This window comes from Rosa chinensis, chromosome 3 (assembly GCF_002994745.2).
Source record: "Rosa chinensis cultivar Old Blush chromosome 3, RchiOBHm-V2, whole genome shotgun sequence".
In the NCBI taxonomy this organism is placed as follows: Eukaryota; Viridiplantae; Streptophyta; class Magnoliopsida; order Rosales; family Rosaceae; genus Rosa; species Rosa chinensis.
Window position 1 is genome coordinate 12,200,448 of NC_037090.1, and position 21,363 is coordinate 12,221,810.

Below are 21,363 nucleotides of genomic sequence, written 5' to 3' on the forward strand. Positions count from 1 at the left end.
GCCTATAGCTGAAAGTTGATCCCTGACATTCCTGACCCTAAGTAGGTACTTATCAATACTATCTGAACCTTTCTCAATGGATTGTAAAGTAGATTTCAATTGTAGCACATTAGATCTATACACAGTTGCATATATATCTTTCAGAGTAGTCCATACCTCTAAGGTCGAGTTGCAACCAACAACATGAGAAAGGGCTTCAGGAGATAAAGTAGCAGTAATCAAGGAGATGAGATTGCAATCTTGTTCAAGCCATTCTTCAAGATCCTCAGTCAGATTTGAGGTAAGATGACCATCATCAGAAATGGAGTATTGTGATGGACAAGAGTGCACTACACCAAATATATATTTTAGAGACAGCCACAAAACGTCTCTAAAAATATATTAGTGACTAAAATATACTTAAATTTGTCTCTAATAGAAGGAGTGACAAATTAGACTTTCGTCCCTATAGGTTGCATCTCTAAAACCTATTAGAGACACTTAGATAAAAAGTTCCGTCTCTATTACTTATTCACTGCCACATGGACAATAACTGCCAATGACAATTTAAGGTATCTCTATTACTTTTAGAGACGGAAGAAATATTTTATTTAATATATTTTTATTTGAATATTTGATATTATTAATAATAGAATCCATCTATTATTAACCACCAGTACACCAGTTCGATTGACATTGGAAAGAAACAGTGAATCCATCTATAACCAACGACATATATAAATTATATATAAATTTTTTTTCTGGGCAACAAATTTGAGAAGACCATGGCCGCGTAGCAGAGAGTGCATATGAAAATGCGATGTAGGGTAGTTGTTGTCATCGAGCTTCACAGAGATTATACTGGAGAGATTGGTAAGAAGAGAGACTATAGTTGTGGCCACCATTGCTGCAAAAACGTCAGATCTTGAATCTTGAAGAAACCAGAGAGATCGAAGAAGAAGGGACTGAGAGATCGAAGAAGAAAGCAAAGAGGGAAGCACAGAAGGAAGCAGAGAGTGTTGAATCCCAGGTAGAGATTTGCAAACTTAGTATTGAGAATCCATGGCTCTGGAATATACAAAAAAAAATTACACTTTGTAATTATTTTGTATTTAATCTAATAGTAAGCGGTTTTGGGGAGAATAAACTCAAAGGATCACCTAAACCCTAAAACCTTCAGGTTGCAAATTTCTTCTTTTCCGGCGGCGCCTGGACGTTGGATCTGGTCTCTGACCTCCCGCTGTCATGGGGTATGCTGCCGGACGGGAGAACTACCATGGGACACCGTCGGGGGATTCTCTCTGGTTTTGTCAGTTGTTTCTGCTGGGATGGTGGAGATGATGATGGTCGTGTTGTCCGGGCTGGTATTTTATCCCTGCTTATAGGTTTCTTGGACCGCCGGCGTAATGGATCTTGATCGTTGGCAGTGTGGTTTGCAAGGCTGGGATCGGGGATGGTTTGGTTAGTTGTGATGCAGGTTGCGGCAGCGTAGCTTGGGCTACTGGTGATGCAGGTCGTGGCGGTTTGGATCTTGCACTGACGGCGCCGCCATGGTTTCAATCGATAATTCGATAGAGTCAGGCTGTGGGGTCAGGGAACCCGGATCGAAAAGAAAAAAAAAGTAAGCGGTTTTGGTACTCTTCGATAACAGTTAACCTAGATAACTCAGCGATTTTTTTATTTGGTTAATTATACGTGCGTGGTTTTCCATTTCTATTTTTCTAACTTCGGCAATAAGCTACTCCAATCCAGAAACTCAATCACACGTACCATCCGTTTAGTACCGCCGTACATGTTCCTTACCATTGTTATCTTTTATTAATGGTTACTTAATTAGAATTGGTAAGTTGAACGACCTTTATTGAATTGAATTCATCAAAGTCAACCTTGTAAGTTTTTGACGTGCATGGTTAATCGAAAATCACTTGATCTTTAGCCCTCAATTGAAGGTTCATCCACTCATCCTTTTCTTTCACTGGAATAATTAGTACGTATCTTCAATTCTTCATGCTCGAGTTCGTCCATAGTTAGGTACGTCAGTTGATTGATTTGTGTGATTGTAATATGCGTCTCATAGTAGTAAAAAAAAAAAATTATATTAATCTAGTAGTAACGAGTTCAATATTGCTAAGGATATATAATTTTGAGTGCCAAACGTCTTTACCAAGTGGTGGAGTGATCGGTTCTTTGAACCTAAACCTATAACTGAAACACTGTATCACTTATCTTCATATATACAAATTGGTATACAAATTTGATAGTCCCAGCGTTTAACAAAAAGAAAGTTGACGGCCGGGTATGGGTCTTTGTATTTTTTAGAATACTGAAGAGATCAGCTTTTATTCTAGGGTTGAGAAAGTGCGATCTTAACATTGTCAAATGCGTGATACATACGACTATAATTAGGAAGTAGAGTCCTAGTGTTAATGCTAGTTGCGTGCGATTTGATATCCTAAATAACTAATCCACAGAAAATGTCAATTAATCAAACCTTTCGTTCATTCTAAATGAATCAACAATTCCATCCATTAAGTCAATAGTGTTATTAATTGTTTTATTAAGAAATCATTAGAATAACATCAACCAACCAGTTTAAGCAGGATGCCATTTTTGCAGCATATATATATATATATATATATATATATATATAGGATTTGAGTTGAAGTGGGGTACTTATAAAACTTATTTTTGTTAGCAAGAACAATGAATTAAGGAATCGCTATGTCTGCAACAAGAACATGAATATTTAGTTCAGTTCTCAATATGAATTAAAATAAAATTTTAAGGTCTGCAGAGCACAGGGGGCAGTTATAACTTAATTAAAGAATTCTCATGCACTTAATTTGCAGAGCCCTACAATTAGGCATCAATTGCTCATTTTCATGTACCAACGATATTGTTCTTAGCTAGCTTTGTTGTTCCTAATACTTCATAAAAATATTCTAAAAAAAAAAAAAAAAACTTCATAAAAAATAAAAAATAAATCAGCTAATAACTACTAAAGTTTTTAAAAAATAATTTAAAAGTAGAATAAAAGTAGTGTTAATATCCAAAAGATGTTTGAACACAAATATTCAGATCAAGAGAAAAAAAAATAAAACCCAGCACAACAACCAATACCAATCGAACCCAACACCTAAATATTGTGGATCATGCCAGCATCCACTACACTAGAGCAACCATACATTAAATCAATCAAACCAATTTATGTATACGTAACCAGATACTTCAGAATAAAAAATAAAATAAAAACTCTAGTGGGTCACGGGACCCACTAGGCTCCACTGTGGCTCCACCCTTATATATATATCGAGGGTCCTCTTATTAAGAGATTTCTTTCTTTGGCCATTTTAAGGTATACCTTGTGGGACCCACTTTTATATCGTATTTTGGTATCTTAATCATTCAGTTTTTAGGTCCTAATGTATAGATTATTTCTGCAAATTTTCAGCCAAGTTGATTATCGTTAAAGTACCGAACTAGATTACATTAATGGGTGAACTGAATCTGTCTAACCTGAGTCGTTCGTGTTCATAATTGTAAATTGCAGTTATGAATGCCTTAATGATTATCAATTTGGCTGAAAATTTGCAGAGATGATCTACTCATATAGACCTAAAAACTGAACGGTTGAGATGTGAATATGTGATTGAAAAGCAGGTCTAATGAGCGATCTCTTAAAATGGCCAAAACAAGGATTCTCTCACTAGAATGACTTTTATATATATATATATATATATGTATGGGTCTGGATCATGAGACACATTATTTTACACAAAATTTTTACACTTCTTTTTGGCCAATAGATCTAGCTAAATTCAACGATCTTGATTAATTTCCCTCATGATGTGGAAATGACATGAAATTAAAAAAATCATCAACCAAAAAACTAAAGAAATTCAAGTTAAACTTTTCTGGAGAGAAAATTGAACCTGAAAAAACTTATGTCCCTTCTCACTGGATGAGTAAGGGTTTGGTCTAGGGTTTCAATTCCTAGAGTTCTCTCATCCTTCCCATTCATTCCTTCTTTACTATATCTATATATGTGTGTGTGCGCGCGCGCGCGCGCGTGTGGCAAGGAGTGCGAGTGGTGTGGTGGGTGTCTTGCTTTCTTTAGTTGGTTTGTAGAATGGAGGAGTCTTTGATTGAGCTGGCCAAACGGCTAGCTTTAGATGATGAAGAGAACTTCAATGTCATTCGAATTGAAGCAAACAGTCTATTCTACCACAATTTGCCTCACTCACACCATCACAAAAGCAATGTTTTTTGTTAAGAGTTCATGTAATTATCATTATCACCAAGCAACCAATATCATGTTCAGCAAATATTCTGGGTTCACTACCACCATCCCACATGAACGCTAACAATTTTCCCCCAGATTGTAATTATTGGACTATCAAATTGAAGCCCTAGTTCTTTATTTAACACACCACCGCCTTCATCAATTGATTCAGTTCACTCAAAAACCCTAATTTTTATAATCCACCCCAAATTCAAACCCATGTTGCCAACATTTGTTGTCTTCTCCGACCGCATTGGTTCCTCTTTTTTCTTTTCTGAAGAACATAAGTCTTATGCTCTTCTCATTGTATTCTTGAAATTTTTATTTTAGTTTTATGTTTATAAAATGATTGTAATTAATTTTTTTTTTGGTTGAGGAAAAAATTAATTCCATGTCACTCGCCACATCATTAGGGAAATTAATCAAGACCATTGAAATTAACAGATCTAATCGCTAAAAAGAAGTGTAAAAATTTGTGTAAAATAATGTGTCCCATAATCCGGATGCTCTGTGTATGTGTGTGTAAAAATTTATGTAAAATAATGTGTCCCATAATCCGGATCATCTGTATGTGTGTGTGTGTGTGTGTGTGTGTGTGTGTGTGTGTGTGTCTGTCTGTCTGTCTGTATAGGGAGGATCTAGAGATAACCTCCTTAAACTTAAAATGTGATGATGTTTTTATTTTTAGCATCTAGTTTAATAATCTAAACCATTCATTCTCTAGTTATATACACACATAAATCCTATAATAAATTAGTCAAATCGGAAAACGTTTAACTATTTGATTAGAACTATGTTCGTTTTACTTTTATCTAACGGACTATATTTGTTTACACAATTTTGAATGACCCAATGATTATGACTTTGGTTGATTTTTTTGTAGACACAATTCTTACATAGGAATCTAAAGGATCAACTGTTGAAATCATTGGATTAGGTCATATACAAGTAAGTAGTAAAAATCCTCAAATTTTTAAAATAAGGAGCTTCTCTATATATGGCCCTTCCACGTACTAAGCGATCCCTTTTTTTGGCCATTTTACTGATCTCTTATGGGACCCATTTTTTGACCACATTTCGGCATCTTAACCGTTTAATTTTGAAGTCTCTATGAGTAGATCACTTCCACAAATTTTCAGATAAATTGATTATTGTTAAGGCATTCATTCCTACGATTTACAATTATAAGTATGAACGGTTCAAGTTGGACAGATTCGGTTTGTCAATTAATTTAATCTACTTTGATATCTTAATGATCATCAATTTGGCTGAAAATTTACAGAAAATATCTATACATTAGGACCTAAAAACTGAGCGATCGAGATGCCGAAATGCGATCGAAAAGTAGGCCTCACAAAAAATCCCTTAAAATTTAAAAAAAAATGTATCTCTTAGTGAAATTCTAAAAGAATCAAACAAGTTCCTCATTGACCCAAAAAAAAAAGGTTCCTCCTTGTATATGTAGTTATTAGGTTAACCATATAAACTAGATCTAGGGATGTCTTACAGCATGATTCTATATTCCAATCTACATATTGAATTGACCATCCCTAACTAACTGACAAAAAATTCTACACGGTTTAGCAACTGAAGGGGAATACGTTGTCTGTTCCCTTCGCCTTCACACTTAATAATTCTACACTTTGGTTTATGTCAATACACAGCTTCGTAGCTTTTCCCCACATCCAAATTTTGGTTCATTCTTTGCTTATAACATTCAAACAGGGTTAACAACTTTCTTGCCTGTCAATTAACCACGTAAAGGAAGCAAATATATATACAGAGTAACAGAGAGACTGAGAGAGTTGCGCGCATACATATAGAAGCAAAATTATCAATGGCAGGTTTCAATAGTTAAAGATGTTAGATCAAATATGGACTTAACACATATCATCATAAAGTAATTGGTGATTAGCTAAATGTCAAACCTAGTTTAACATGGATACAAACTGTAAATCAATACTAGTAACTTAATGAAGCAGTGTATCAATTCATTAAGGATAGTAATCCATTGCTTAGTCTACAAGAAAGGCTACAAGATTGTGATACATTAGGAATCTAACAGTGAAACCTAAACCGACAAGCAATGCTTTAATGGGAAGCTTATTGAGGTTTAAGTCTCATATATATACAGATGAATTGGTCCCTGATTACTATCACGTTTTGCATATTGTTCTGTCCATTGAGAAGCAAGTTGGTAAGTAACAGAAGATCATATTCAGTGATCGTGTTTGCAACTTCTACTATGCAAGCCGAATTTATTGCAGTATATGAAACTGTGTGTGAAGGACTTTGGATTAGGAATTTTCTCATGCAGACCAAAGTATTGAGTCACATTGTGTGATTTATTGTGACAATGAGGCTGCAGTTTTCTTTAGCAAGAACAGCAAAAGGTCAAATAATTCCAAGCATATTGATCTAAAGTATTACAGTGTTAGAGAAAGAGTAAAGCATGGTGAAATAGCTGTTTTGAGTATTGACATAAATTCACAGCTAGCAGATCCTTTCACCAAGGCATTGTCAGTGGTTGCATTCCAGAAGCATAAAGCAAGCATTGAAATTTTAGCTAATTTAGATGCTTAGGTTCAGTAGAGAGTTAGTCCAATTGGAGCATTTAAAATGCTAAGGCTTTTTGAGTTCTTGTGTTTTAGTTGTGATCTTTATTTTTTGTTTATCACAACTTATTTGTAATGACAATTTTTATTATCAATAAAATTTTGAGGTATTTCCAGTTATGATTTTCCTACAGCTTTATTGTTTTGTTTTGGAAATTATCATCTTGTTTTGAATATCAAACTTGCTATCAGATGGCTTAAATCATGTATAACATGATGTTAAAGTTCAAGCAATAATTTTAAGCCATCAGTGTTCAGTAAATTTGCTTGAGTTTCTGGTTTTAGAAACATAAAGTAGGACCTAATATATGTTTACTTGTTGATACACATTAACATATATTGTATCACTTCTGGTTTGACATATGTGGATTGCAGGAGCTTGTGTTTGTGGTTTTGAAACTCTGCATTTTTGTTAAAATGTATATTGTTTCTTGCTCTGCATAAGTAACTGTCATCTGACTATGTTGGAATGGATTTTAGATTTGAGTTTGTCATCTGGTGCGCACTTCAGTAAGTTAAGTAGGTTTTGATGTTCTCTGGCGCAAATCATCAAGTATGATATGTGTGAGTCCAAGGGGGAGATTGTTAGATCAAATATGGACTTAACATATATCATCATAAAGTAATTGATGATTAGCTAAATGTCAAACCTAGTTTAACATGGATACAAATTGTAAATCAATACTAGTAACTTAATGAAGCAGTGTATTAATTCATTAAGGATAGTAATCAATTGCTTAGTCTACAAGAAAGGCTACAAGATTGTGATACATTAGGAATCTAACAATGAAACCTAAACCAACAAGGAATGCTTTAATGGGAAGCTTCTTGAGGTTTAAGTCTCATATATATACAGATGAATTAGTCCCTGATTACTACCACGTTTTGCATATTGTTCTATGCATTGAGAAGCAAATTGGTAAGTAACAGAATACCATATTCAGTGATCGTGTTTGCAGCTGCAGAGATGGAATCCATGCCTACGATTGCTGAAGGTAAGCTTTAGTTTTTTTGTGATTGTTGTCAAAGCTTGTATGCATACGTTGTGAGCATGTATATGGTTTTTACAAAAGATGGTCACCAAAGGGTATGACCGCCCTCGTCACTGGTGGAACCAAGGGCATAGGGTAATTTAGCTACATATATCTTCTATCTAGCTTCATCATTTATTGATTCCAAATTTAAAGTTGACTAATTGTTTCATGCACGTTTGTCTATAGATTTGCCATTGTAGAAGAGCTAGCTGGAATTGGAGCGACTGTACATACATGTGCTGGTAACCAGGCATAGATCGACAAGAGGGTTCGAGAATGGAAGAACAAGGGTTTCAAAGTGACTGTTTCAGTTTGCGACCTCACCTCTAAATCTGAAAGAGAGGAGCTCATTAAGGAGGTCTCGTCTGTTTTTGATGGCAAGCTTAACATTCTTGTAATTTGATCACTACTTATTCACTATCTCTTTTTCTCTATATTTTCCTAAATCAAGTGTGCATGGAATTGATTAACTAATTACGCTGCTTTAAATAATGCTGCTACAGTCACACTCAGGAGTACTACAGATTATAGTCTTCGAAGACTTGTCAAGCATGATGAGTACCAACGTAGAATCTCCTTACCATCTTTGCCAACTTGCATATCCTCTCTTGAAGGCCTCTGGAAATGGAAGTATTGTGTTCGTCGCCTCTATCGCCGGTGTTATATCTCTACCTAGACTATCCGCCTATGCAGCAACGAAGAGTGAGTTATTAATTTCTAGTTTAAATAAAAATTATGTAAGTGTTCTAATTATACTTGATCAATTACATGAGCTTAAACAGCTGTTACCATTGCTATATAATAGGTGCTGTAATCCAAATTTCAAAATATTTTGGCGTGTAAGTGGGCAAGAGACAACATCCGAACACTCTAGCACCATGGGCTGTAAACACCGGAGTTAAAGTTGAACATGTAAAAATCCTCTCTATGGCCTAATTAACCTTGATGTTTCTTTACCTTGAAGTTTACACTATCACAATTTTTGTGACACACTGGAGTTCTAACATTTTACACTTGATTTTGCAACAGGATGATCATGCTGATGATTTCAGGCGTCTTATAGGTCGAACCCCCATATGTCGTCTTGCAGAACCCAATGAAATTTCATCGCTCGTGACCTTCCCATCACTACTAGCTATTTGGCCTATAGCCACCACCAGATTTTAGTAGCTATTGGGTCTATTGGGGACTGAGTTTAGTGGGTATTGGCCTTTAGGGACAAATATCATGTCCGACTCTAATTGTACCAACTCCATTTGGGGTTTTTACCAATTGCCCACCGTTAAATCTGTCCGTCGCACATAAAGCACCATTATTCACGCGCTGCTCTCACCCTCCTTCTGACATTGAACAGTTTCTCTTCTTATTTTATTACTTCTTATTAGCCATTGCTTTTGGACTCGGTGGCTAATGTGTACCCACCTATATTTTAATCTTTTTCTTTCTTGTCCGTGCCCATATTGGTTCCATTTATAAAAAAAATTTGCTCCGAACCATCAGGCTCGGCATAGTACTATCCAAGCCTAGCAAAATGGAATTGTTTTTATTTTTATAGTCTGAATTGTTATAACATTATTATATCAACAAAATGCAAATGGAAGCCCACGTGTCCATTAATCAACATATACGTCAGAGGAAAAGAAACAAGTATATTATAAATTCCTCAGTCTCTCACAGCTAAAAGTCAAAACACTTAGACAAAACAAAAATTGTTTACCTATCACTAACTTTGGAAACTCTAACTAGTGGAGAGCTGGTGGTCTTCAATGCCTTCCTTTCATTGTCTGTGGTTCCTCTTTCAATCAATGCACACAATATAAGCTCCTTTCCTTGCAAGCATAATGGACTTCTTATACACAACTAAAAATGCATTACAGATGCACAATTCTTTTAAGAATAGAAAGAAAATAATTTTACCCATCAGAAGTGATCATATCAGATCCCATATGACCAGACAGAGCCATAATGCCATGAAAACTTGTAAAATTCATCAAAGACTTGGGTCACTGATTGAATTTCAATGAAAACTTGTAAAATTCATTCATTGTAATTTGCAAATGCAATATATAGAAGAACATGGTAAAGACTAAAGATATATCAACATGCAATTCTTGATAGCGCCATAAGGCCATGAAGAACAATCAGAAACATGATACCTGATAAACAGATGAAAGAAGAGAAAAGAAGAAACGGCTGTAAAGAAATGGATAGATTGCTGGCTTTCTACCTTACGTACTACTGTAACTTCCCCCTTGCATCAAATTCAGTTTTTTCACTTAACCCTGCAACTCAACAATAAGTTTCTCTGTATTAGAAGAATAACATGTTCAGAAACAATTATATGCTCCATGTACTATAAGTTAAAGTTTATGTCACAGGTAGAGAGAAAAACAAGAGAACAAAATGCAGAAAAACAGATTCGAGTACTTAGATGTATTACTAGCATAGGACATTTCACCAGAGGGATTTATCAATGTTCTGCACATTAAATAAAAATCAGGTCTTCACACATACACAGGCATCAACACCACCTAAATAGTAATTCTCACACCCTAATACATTATCAAGTCTCTTCCAATTATTTCCAAGACATCTGAAAATAAACGACATTGAAACATTAGCACAAGGGTTGCACATTGCTTTACTTACATTTTTTGCTAAAAGCCACACCCCATGCTTCTTGACCCCAACTACCAGTATATCCATACTGCAGGATTGGACTAGATGAGTAAGGTACTCAAAAATGGATCAAGATTGTTTGACAAACACTAACCCTGGCGGAGCTGTAGGCCACCAGAGCTATGCAGTTACAGCACCTGTTCACAAAGAATAGCTCACAATTACAACAACTAACAACAAGCGAACTCTTGGGGCAATAATCAACTAGATAAAGGTGATCCTTTTCCATACCTGAGCTATTTTTTGAAAGTGGTACGGCAAGGCAAGGGGGATTAAGTGGAGCTTTGCTCCTGGAGAAATAAAAGAATCACCTGTTTCATAGTAATGTATGTAAGAACTATGTATTCGGAACTCCATAATTTACAAGATGAACACACTACTAATTATAATGTATACATTGTTTTATAACATCTCAGCACAAGATTGTATTTTAGAGATGATATTTTAACATAGTGCCCAGGAAAATCAATCTACTGATGCAGAACATGGCATCATTAAAATTTGAGCATATAGAGGCTTCGGTGCTTATACCCACTACCATTACCCAATTGAATATCAGTCAAGATTCAACAAGGCATAACCCAAAGGCCTGACAGTAACCCAATTGATGATTTGAACCCTAAAACAATCCTAAAATCCCAATAATGAAGCAAAATCCACAGAATTAATGGCCAAGTTGTAAACTCTAACAACAAAGACACGAAATCTAAATTAGAAATTACTGATAAAGAGTTTAACTGGGCAAATTGAGTTGTTGATTGAAAAATCTACCTTGGCTTCAGGAAATTCATAATCTTGAATACCGACTCTGTGCGATGACAGTAGAAAAGTAGCCTTGTTTGGTTTTGAAAAGAAGAATCCATGGCTGTAAAAAAGAGTATAAAAATAAGATACGAGCCCCAAAGTTGTAAACTTGAACAGAAGAATAAAATGAAAAGATAATAAGATAGCGAAACAGCAAACAGGCAAAAGAAACAAAACAAGTGGCTTCAGATCTATACCGATCTAAATAGATATCAGAGGGACTGAACTCGGCATGGAAAGTCAATCTGCATGTCGAGATAAACTCCAATTTAGTAACGAGAGCAACAAATATGATATTTGATAGGTTGTTGCACAAGCCCCTAATTCGAAACCCTAAGATTATAAATATTGCAACCTGCAAATAAATCTGACAACAAAAAAAATTAAGGTAGAGAGAACCTGAAAGTGTGAGGGAAAGTGCAGGAAAAAGAGAAGACGATGGTTGATGGTCCAGCAATATGCCAGATCCAGATTGAGAGGCTTCAAGAGAGAGTGAGAAACAGCTTTTTACAAGGATGAGTGACTGGCAAAAGATGAAATGATTAGATAGGGGATAAGAGAGGTGGGTGTGGTCGTTGTGGTCGGAGGCTCCGACTCGGAGCGGCCATCGAATAGATGAAGATCGAAAATAGCAGAGTTAGAGAGAGAAGAAGAAGACAGGTCTAGATACTCGGTCTGAGACTTGAACCATTTTGGAGACGGATTAGAATAAAAAGTTTTATTTAATTAAACAAGGAAAAATGAAAGAAATCTCGTTTGTATCAATTTGGCCACAGCCACCCAATATTCAATGGAAAGTCCAAATTAAAAAATACAGTTGGGGTATCACTTTTGGGACGGAGGTTGAACTTAATTTGTGGCTAAACCAACATATTGCCCATCATGCATTCATTTGCGTTCAGTTGGAGACGGATGTAGTGGCAATATTGTCATTTGCCACAGAAAAAGTCTGACCGTCCTTATTGAGTGTATAAAGGCCACAGATTCTGTGTAGTACCCAATAGTCCTGTGGCCATAGGCCAAATAGCTAGTAGTGCATGCCTCCCTACGGCTTCTTACATCAACGGACAGGTTCTTAGTGTCGACGGAGGATTTACAGTTCGTGGCTTCTAAGAAGCTCCTGGGTCCATGATGGATCTATATATAGTGGGATCACCACAGCTTATATAGCTCGTACATTATCTGTGTCTTAACAAATTTCTTTTGAACAGTCCTTACTGTCTTTATTGATGATTTTTTCCGCGGATAAGAATCAATTCCTTAACAGATATATAGTTTCATATATTCGAATCCTAGGCAAATAAAATGCAATGGTACGGCTGATCTCTCTCTCTCTCTCTCTCTCTCTCTCTCTCTCTCTCTCTCTCTCAAGGAGAGGGCGGCTAGGTTTCCTTAGGTAAGCTTGGAGGCTCTCGTCCGGCGGCTCCCGTGCGGCACCAGGCTATTAGCCTTGTTGGTAAACGGAGAGTGCGGCCGGGCGGGGATGTTTTGATGGCCGTTTCTCAGCCTGTGCTGCGGCGACGTGGCTTGGACCTTGACAAGCTTGCAAGCCTGTGGTGGGTCTGCGTCTTCTGATCGTTTGGAGGCTCTAGCGGCGGCAGACTGGTGGTATCGGCGTTCTCTTCCCTTGATAGACGGCGACAACTGGCAGGACGGGGGGAGGTGGGGCTTCGACGGGCTCGTTTTGGATTGGAGTTTTCCGATTTGGTATGGGTGCTTCGGAACCATGCTGGGAGGAGGTGTTTTGAGGGCGGTGGTGTTTCTTGTCGGCCTGCTGGCGATGATGGCGGGGTGGATGGTCATCCGACGTCTACTCGTGGCGGTGGCTAGGGTCTCATCAACGTGGTGGAGGTGTGGTGGCTGCTGCAACCTGGAGTTTGGCTAGGGTTTGAGTACTCTTGGGTCTGGGCTTTGCTTTGGGCCCAATTTTATTATTTGTTTGTTATTTTATTTTGTGTAATAATGCTCCATCTTTTACTGGTGGGTGCAGTGGGCTTTGGCCATGTATACCTTGTTTCTGTGGGTTGTTACAATGTATCCAAAGGTCAGTACTGATGTACACCAAGAAGGTCTTAGGCGGATGTACTGGTTTTTTTTGGTGTTGTAGCTTCTTATTGATCAAGGCGGAGTAGTTTAGGCTAGTAGTCATTATTAATGTGTAGTCAGTGCACTACTTGAGCAACGATTGTAATGAGTGATCTTTGGATCTCCTAGCTTGACCTTGTACGGTTGTATGATCTTTTCGATCACATGAATATATCTTCCTTTCCCCTAAAAAAAAAAAATGCAATGGTACTGTCGCGGAGATATGTAAGTCAAGCATTGACGCGTTGTACAACAACTTCTATGATTTTCTCAATCTCACTTTATACCTGATTGTATGCATATATTTCAAATACAAAGACGAGTTGCATTAGTTTAAAGTCCGGATTAACCACTTAATTTGTACATGATACGTACAATAATATATACCGGCCTAATGATTTCGAAGATGGTAACCAGAAAAATTCCTATAATCAACATAGTTAGTAATATTTGGGACGGGAATTAAACGTTAAAAATACGTAAGTGAATAATTCGGTAAGTTTTAGTGAAAAATAATTTAAAAAATTTGACCATAAAATAGGAAAACGGCAAATTATAAAATTAGATATGTACTTGTTTAAAATAAAATATAATGAAAAATATAGACATAAAATACAGATGGATATTTGTCAATTCTAGTACTTATATATATATATAGTTTTTTTGAGATAAAGAGCTCATAAATTAATATGGCTATAGTTCATTGACCAAAGAATAGTACAATTAATATATGTAGACTACTCTATTCAGACATTGATAGCTTAGAGTAGTTTATGCTAACAAAATCTACTTGCCCAGTAGTCCATCTATTTTATTAGACTCTAGACGCCGAACACGCCATTGTAGTATGCTAAAGCCAGATACTTTTATAAAGGCTACTAGAGAAGATTCTACTAGCATAGACAAACAATCTAACTAAAACAACTATTCTAAAAACCTAAAGCCCAAAACCTGAGTCCTAAACCGTGGCCCAGGCAAAACCCGAGCTAGCAGAAGGATGAAGATCCTGCACCTCTTACTGATCCATCACCGCCACCGTCGCCAAGCTTTTCTAGCGCTGGCATTTCCAACACCCCGAGGAGGCTGGATAAAAGGAATAGTTTTGTTGCCTCCCTTCTGCAACACGACCGGCAGAGAAGATCACCTATCACACCAAACCACTACGCTTCCAATAAGCCGTAGCACCACCAACTGATCATCTTGCCTTAGTGCCGCCACCTTCAACCAGCACCTAACAATCACACAAATCTCTGCCTCACCACCTGCAGGCGACACCACTCGACCCAGAAACAACGATCCCTGAGAAATAGATCTCCTCGCAACTCTGTAAGGTCCACTGGACCTAGACGAGACCCACTCCTCCAGCAAGACACCCGATGACCGGCGTCACTGAACACAACGGACAAGGAGGCATTGTTGCTAGACTCGAAAACCTAGGGTTTAGGTTTCTGCTCTTGCTTTTAGTACTTATATATAATTATATGACCTCTAAAACATAAATTTTGAAGAATCAAGGTGATCATAGCTTTTTTCAAGTATTACCATTTTGATATTCAAAACTTCAACATAATTTATTTAATAAATGAAAAGTGTAAATAATAACTTTTGGAATGTTTGTGACTGTTAATTGTACAACCTTTAAATTATAAAAGTTTAAAATTTAAAATTAATCTTAAATTTGAAAAAATAAAATAAAAAATAAAATTTTTATTAATTTTTGGCTTTCTTTTCAATTGAAAATTCGAGAATAATACGTACTCGTGAATAATTCGGTCGACTTTAAAAAAAAAAGGTGATTTTTTTTTTAATCTTTGAGAATAATTCAGAAAACGGATTTTTTTTTTTAATTTGTTAATTCACGAATTAAATAACTAGGCAATCTTAATGAGATTTGGTAAAAAGTGCATGTATGGCCTCTACGAGGCTCCCAAAACCTAGCTGTCTTGGCTTGGTGCTTCAACCGTGGAGATTGGCGTCCGTGTCCTTTCTAAGTGGGGGTTCCCTCTCCACACTCGACTGTTGCTTCTAGCCCCTCACCATTGATGCTTCTTGGTAACAACACATCCACGTCTAGATTTGGGTGCTTTCACTAGAATCACATCTTGCCAGAACAATCTTGACTCGGCGAAAATTGCGAGCACGAAGAAAATCATAGATGGCTTGAGACTAAAACGGGTGCTATTAAAATTGCAATCTTGGTGGGCTTTGACAATGAGGAGGATGAGACACTTGTGGATCTTGAAGGAGGTGGTTCATCAAGCGATAACTGGGTAGTCATGGCAGCAGATTTCAACCTCGGCAACGCTAAGAATACTCCGGTTTGGGTTTCGATGAAGGTGACAGAGCAGCTCAGATCTAAAGTTTGGAAGGATTCATCGATGCAGATTGATGCTGGTAAAAGATCGGGTATCTTGATGTTGGTTTGTCATCTGATCGAGGCTGATTCTGAAGGCCACGATTGGCTTGACGGACTGGGGTCAGGATTGGAGTGGATTGGAACCTCTATCCACTGCATGGTGCCTACGGGATGAGGCACTCATAGTAGTTTTTTCCCTAACTACGACAACAATATGGTGATGCTGCCAGATTGATGAGGGAATGCCCAAAGCAGTTGGGGTGCCTAGGGAGAGTTGGGTGTCCAAAGAGATATGGAAGTCTAAGCCAATATGGTGGCCCAAATATGTTAGTGAGTTTTGGGTGCCCAAAATATATGGGAATGTTTCTTGGATTGGGGCCCACAAATTGATGGGCTCTGGCTCTATGAGATTTTGTATTTGGGATCCTGGTGACTTGGCCCTTGTAAATCTTCTAAGCCTAATTCTATGGGCAAAGAGAAAGTTTAAGTTTTTGCTTTATTTAGATTTAGCCTATTTACTATGTTTTCTTTTCATAGTGCATACGCTCACTTTTGAATAAGTGAGCACTAGTTGTCTAATGAGTGGTGCTAGCATTCTACGTTCTAGACTTGCCTTTAGAGTTGGCAAGGGAATGTATGTATTCGTGTCATTCTGGATTAAGTTGAATGAAAATTTTGTTGATTAAAAAAAAAATCATGTGAGATTTGTAATGGAAAAATAGAGAAATTATTAAATTTAAGTTAAGTGATTAAAGTAATACTTTTCAAAAATATATGAGTTTAGTGTCCGGGTGACTATTCCTTTCATAGATATTGGACAAATGCAACATGTGGACATCTCCACGAATCAGAAGGTCCAAGCTCAAGAGCAAGCAGCAGCAGTTAGTTAGAATAGTTAGTTGAATCTTGTAACTAATCGTGCATGCTTAATTTATGAATCCATATTGTAATCTAACTTTCTCACTTTGATATTTCTGTTTACTATATATACCATGCGTTGAGTGCTGCTGTACATTTTCCATTACCATCACTATCTTTTATTAGTTGAAACTTAGAATAACAATCACGTTTACTTACTTGGAATGGAAAATAATCATGAATCGGAGACAAGTGGAATGAGAGAAGAAAGAAATCGGTATTGATTCCGGAGGAATGATTCCTAAACTCATCTCCCGCCTTCGTAATCGAATTCCTGAGTATTCAGGAATCGATTCCTGATAAGGAGGTGGGACCTACATCCATTCCGATTCCTTTATGTGTTAGTAAACGCAGGAATTCTTTTACCTGGAATCATTCCTATTCCTTTATATGTTAGTAAACGCAGGAATTCTTTTACCTGGAATCATTCCTATTCCTTTATGTGTTAGTAAACGCAAGAATGTTTTTACCCCGTAATCATTCCCTTTTCTTCCAAGTAAGTAAACGTTCCCTTAATGGATCGAGTCGAGTTGCGCAGACCTATAGCCTTAAAAAAATTGTATTTGATTGATGTCAATGTCGGTGTACAGAAAGAATTGCTATATAACCTAGAGCAGCTTTCATAGATTATTCACATCCACATTATTTTAGTTCACTCTCTCTTTATTACTCTTACACAGCTTCATTTCTTAACGACTCGTATACGTGCAGAAGCAAAAACATTAATGGCAGGTTTCAATAGTCAAAGATGGTCTCTGAATGGTATGACCGCCTGGAACTAAAGGCATAGGGTAATTTAGCTAGCTATCTCTTGTCCCTTCGTCATTTCTGTATTTCTAGATTCAAATTTTACTAATATTTTGGGTGTATATCTTATATTCTTATTTTAAATGGTTGCTTGTTTACTTACATATTTGTAATCTATGGTATTTATTGTAGATTGTCCACATTAGATGAGCTAGCTGGACTTGGAGCTGCTAGAATTTCAACCATGGAAGAAGAAAGACGAAGAAAGGAGGAGGAAGGAAGAGAAACACAGAGAGTTAAAAAACTACATTTTGACTGGAATAGAATGAAAACAATTACAGCAATTTTCTTTATATATATATATTGTAAACCATATTATACTATACTACCCTTAACATCCCCCCTCAACCATATGCTTCAGTACCAACCATAATGGTTGGAACACATGATATAAATCTCAAATGCACTGGTCATCTTCTTCAATGCTTGTGTTGTGATCAGCGGATAGCCGCAATGCATCCAATCTCATCCAAGCCTTGTGCTACTCCTACCAAGCCTTTGTCAACTTGACAACTTCCCATCCACAAAAAGAACACATGTTATCAAGAATTTTTGATATATTCTTCAACTCAGCTAATAATAACAAGGGCTAAATAGTGGTTACTACTTTGTGGTTTAGGTCCAAAATTAATTCAGTCTATGGACTTCTAATTTCATCAAAAACACCGATGTACTTTCAATTTTGATCTAATAGGTCAAATTCGTTAATATTTTGCTATGTATTCAACTTATAGTTGGATTATTTGATGAAAAAGTTTTTATTTGATAAATTTCTAATAGTGAGACTCACTCTTAAATTGACTATGCATGCCACCTCAACACCACATCATAAAACATAGGCCATATATGAGCCATGTCAACAAGTTAAATTACTCAATTATCGGAAGACTAACAGATTGAACCTATTAGATCAAAATTGAAACTGCATGGGTGTTTTTGATAAAATTAGAAGTTCAGGGACTGAATTGATTTTGGACCTAAACCACAGAGTAGTAACTAATATTTAGCCCTAATAACAATAAACCAGCAACATTGGCAGCAATATCAACAATCACTTCTTTTGGTTTATTAGTCAAACCACAAGTAGTCTTACATCAATTCCCACTCAATCCAATTCACCAAATCATTGCACCAATGGCCATTGTTCAACATCCGAAAAACACTCTGACCAAGCCATCTAGGCCACATCTTCTCACCTTTAACACCCTCAACTTCTTTATGATAGTACATCTATCTTCTTCTATCACTTTTCACAATAATAGTATAGTCCTAGGAAATGCCAATAGCCACAGCCCGGAAGAATATAGGAAAGAAGAGGAAAAACAAAGATAAGTGCAGAAGGCAAAAGATTGAATGGTAATTGTACAGATTTTGATCTTGATTTGTTTTGACTGGTAATTGTACAGAAGCAAAAACTGAACAATGAACAGGACAACAAAATGATTGAACGGTAGTTTGAATGGTAATTGGACATAAGCAAATTGAAAGAAAAGCTTAAAGGAAATCAACAAGAGACTTGGTAATTGTACAGAATTGGTTTCAATGGTAATTGTATAGAAGAAAATTGAAGAAATGCAAAAAGCAACTCGAAGGGAAAGGCTGTGACATAAGACAATTGCATATCTCCAATCAACATATGAATAGATTTCACCAGAGCACCAAAGCATAACATATCAACCTTATAACACCAAATACCATCAGTTAGCCAGACTGAGTTGATGATCCAGGGAATAAGGGGCAAACTATAAGTAGAGTAGATCATACAACAATAACACTCAATATACCCAACTTCATTTTCAAGAAGCTACTGAACCAATTGAACTTTCATGAGAGTTCAGTTAAGATTTTACCAAAAAGAAGATGAAAATAGCTAGAGCTCACATCACAAATTTCTCTGAAATTTCATCACCGTCGGAGTCGGAATCAATCGATGGCGGAGAAGTCGTCGAGTTATCTGTCCTTCAATCGAAGATGGAGGTCCAGTGGTCACTGGCGACACAGCTTTCTATGAGAACCGTAGAGAACAACAGAGCTGAGGTGATGATGCCTCCAAGGTCGTGGATGGTGACGTGGTGAGAGTAGAAAGCAAATAGACTCCGGAGACGGAGAGAGTTCGCGGTGAGTGTAGAAAGAAAATCGACTCTGGAGACAGAAACACGGCTTCCCTGTGATGACGAGTGATTGAGAGATTGAAAATTTTAGGGTTTGGAAATTCCGATTTGGGAATGGGCTTATTCGATAGGATTTCTCTAAATTGAACCAAAAAGAAAATAATTAAGGATGATGAGCATTGCAGCGGAGAAGCAACGATGGAGCGATGGTCAGGGCAACCTGGCTCTGATACCATGCTAGAATTTCAACCATGGAAGAAAAAGAAAGACGAAGAAAGGAGGAGGAAGGAAGAGAAATGCAGAGAGTTAAAAAAACTACATTTTGACTGGAATAGAATGAAAACAATGACAACAATTTTCTTTATGGGCTAAATACTGATTACTACCCTGTAGTTTGGGTCCAAAATCAATCCAGTCCCTAAATTTCTAATTTCATCAAAAAGACCCCTGCACTTTCAATTTTGATATAATAGTTCCAATTTGTTAGTTTTCCAATAATTGAATTTATTTAACTTGTTAACGTGGCTCATATATGGCCTATGTTTTATGATGTGGTGTCGAGGTGGCATGCATAGTCAATTTAGGAGTGAGTCATACTATAAATTAAATAAACAGTTTTTTAACAAATAATACAACTATAACTTGAACTCATAACAGAATATTAATGAATTGAACCTATTAGATCAAAATTGAAAGTGCAGGGATGTTTTTGATGAAATTACAAGTCCAGGGACTGAATTGATTTTGGACCTAAACCACAGGGTAGTAACTAGTATTTAGCGCTTTCTTTATATACTGTAAACCATATTACTATACTACCCTTAATAGGAGCGACTGTACATACATGTGCACGCAACCAAGCATAGCTGGAAGAGAGGGTTAGAGAATGGAAGAACAAGGGTTTCAAAGTGAGCGGTTCAGTTTGCGATATCAACTCGAAATCTGAAAGAGAGGAGCTCATTAAGACCGTCGATCTCCATATTTTTGACGGCATGCTTAACATCCTAGTAAGTTCATTGCCTTGGTCATTCTTGCCCCATCTGACTTTAAACTCGGCTTATGTAAAATTTAATATCTATGTTCATTTGTCTCGCTATAGGTAAACAATGCCGCAACATTTACGCTCAGAAGTACAACAGAATATACTTTGGAAGATTTTTCGAGCATGATGGGCACCAATGTTGAATCTCCCTACCATCTTTGACAACTTGCATACCCTTTCCTAAAGGCATCAAGAAATGCAAGTATTGTATTTATCGCCTCCATAGCTGGTGTCATAGCTCTACCTAGACTATCCACTTATGCGGGATCAAAGAGTGAGTCCTTAATTTCTTGATAGAAATTTAAGAAAAAAAATTAAAGAAAAACATAATATTGCATCATTTATATGCTATGACCCCAAGGAAATCCAAATATATATATATCCACCCATGATCCTTTACTAATTTTAATATTAATTGCTAATATACAGGTGCACTGATCCAAATTTCAAAGAATCTGGCATGTGAATGGGCAAGAGACAACATTCGAACAAACACTGTGGCACCATGGGATGTAAACACTCCCCATCGGTCGCATTGCAGAGCCTAATGAAATTTCATCGCTCGTGACCTTCCTTTGCCTCCCTGCAGCTTCTTACATCAATGGACAAGTTGTTAGTGTCGATGGAGGATTTACTGTTTGCAGTTTCTAA

The 21,363-nt window shown here is 36.8% G+C and overlaps 1 long non-coding RNA gene and 1 pseudogene across 5 annotated transcripts; one reads left to right on the forward strand and one right to left on the reverse strand.

The window, feature by feature from the left end:
* The first annotated feature begins 1,224 nt into the window (after positions 1-1,224).
* Positions 1,225-21,363, forward strand: LOC112194127 (annotated as a pseudogene).
* Positions 9,524-12,246, reverse strand: LOC112194828. 5 transcript variants are annotated; one of them, XR_005808662.1, is made up of 9 exons: positions 11,793-12,246; positions 11,591-11,638; positions 11,361-11,454; positions 10,821-10,900; positions 10,684-10,726; positions 10,560-10,617; positions 10,351-10,388; positions 10,138-10,192; positions 9,524-9,734 (listed from the first exon to the last, which is right to left on the reverse strand). It is a non-coding gene; the product is annotated as an uncharacterized LOC112194828 (long non-coding RNA). The 5 variants fall into 5 exon arrangements; XR_005808660.1 differs by having other exon boundaries at positions 9,524-9,739; positions 11,793-11,900; XR_005808661.1 differs by lacking the exon at positions 9,524-9,734 and having other exon boundaries at positions 10,058-10,192; positions 11,591-11,713; positions 11,793-11,862.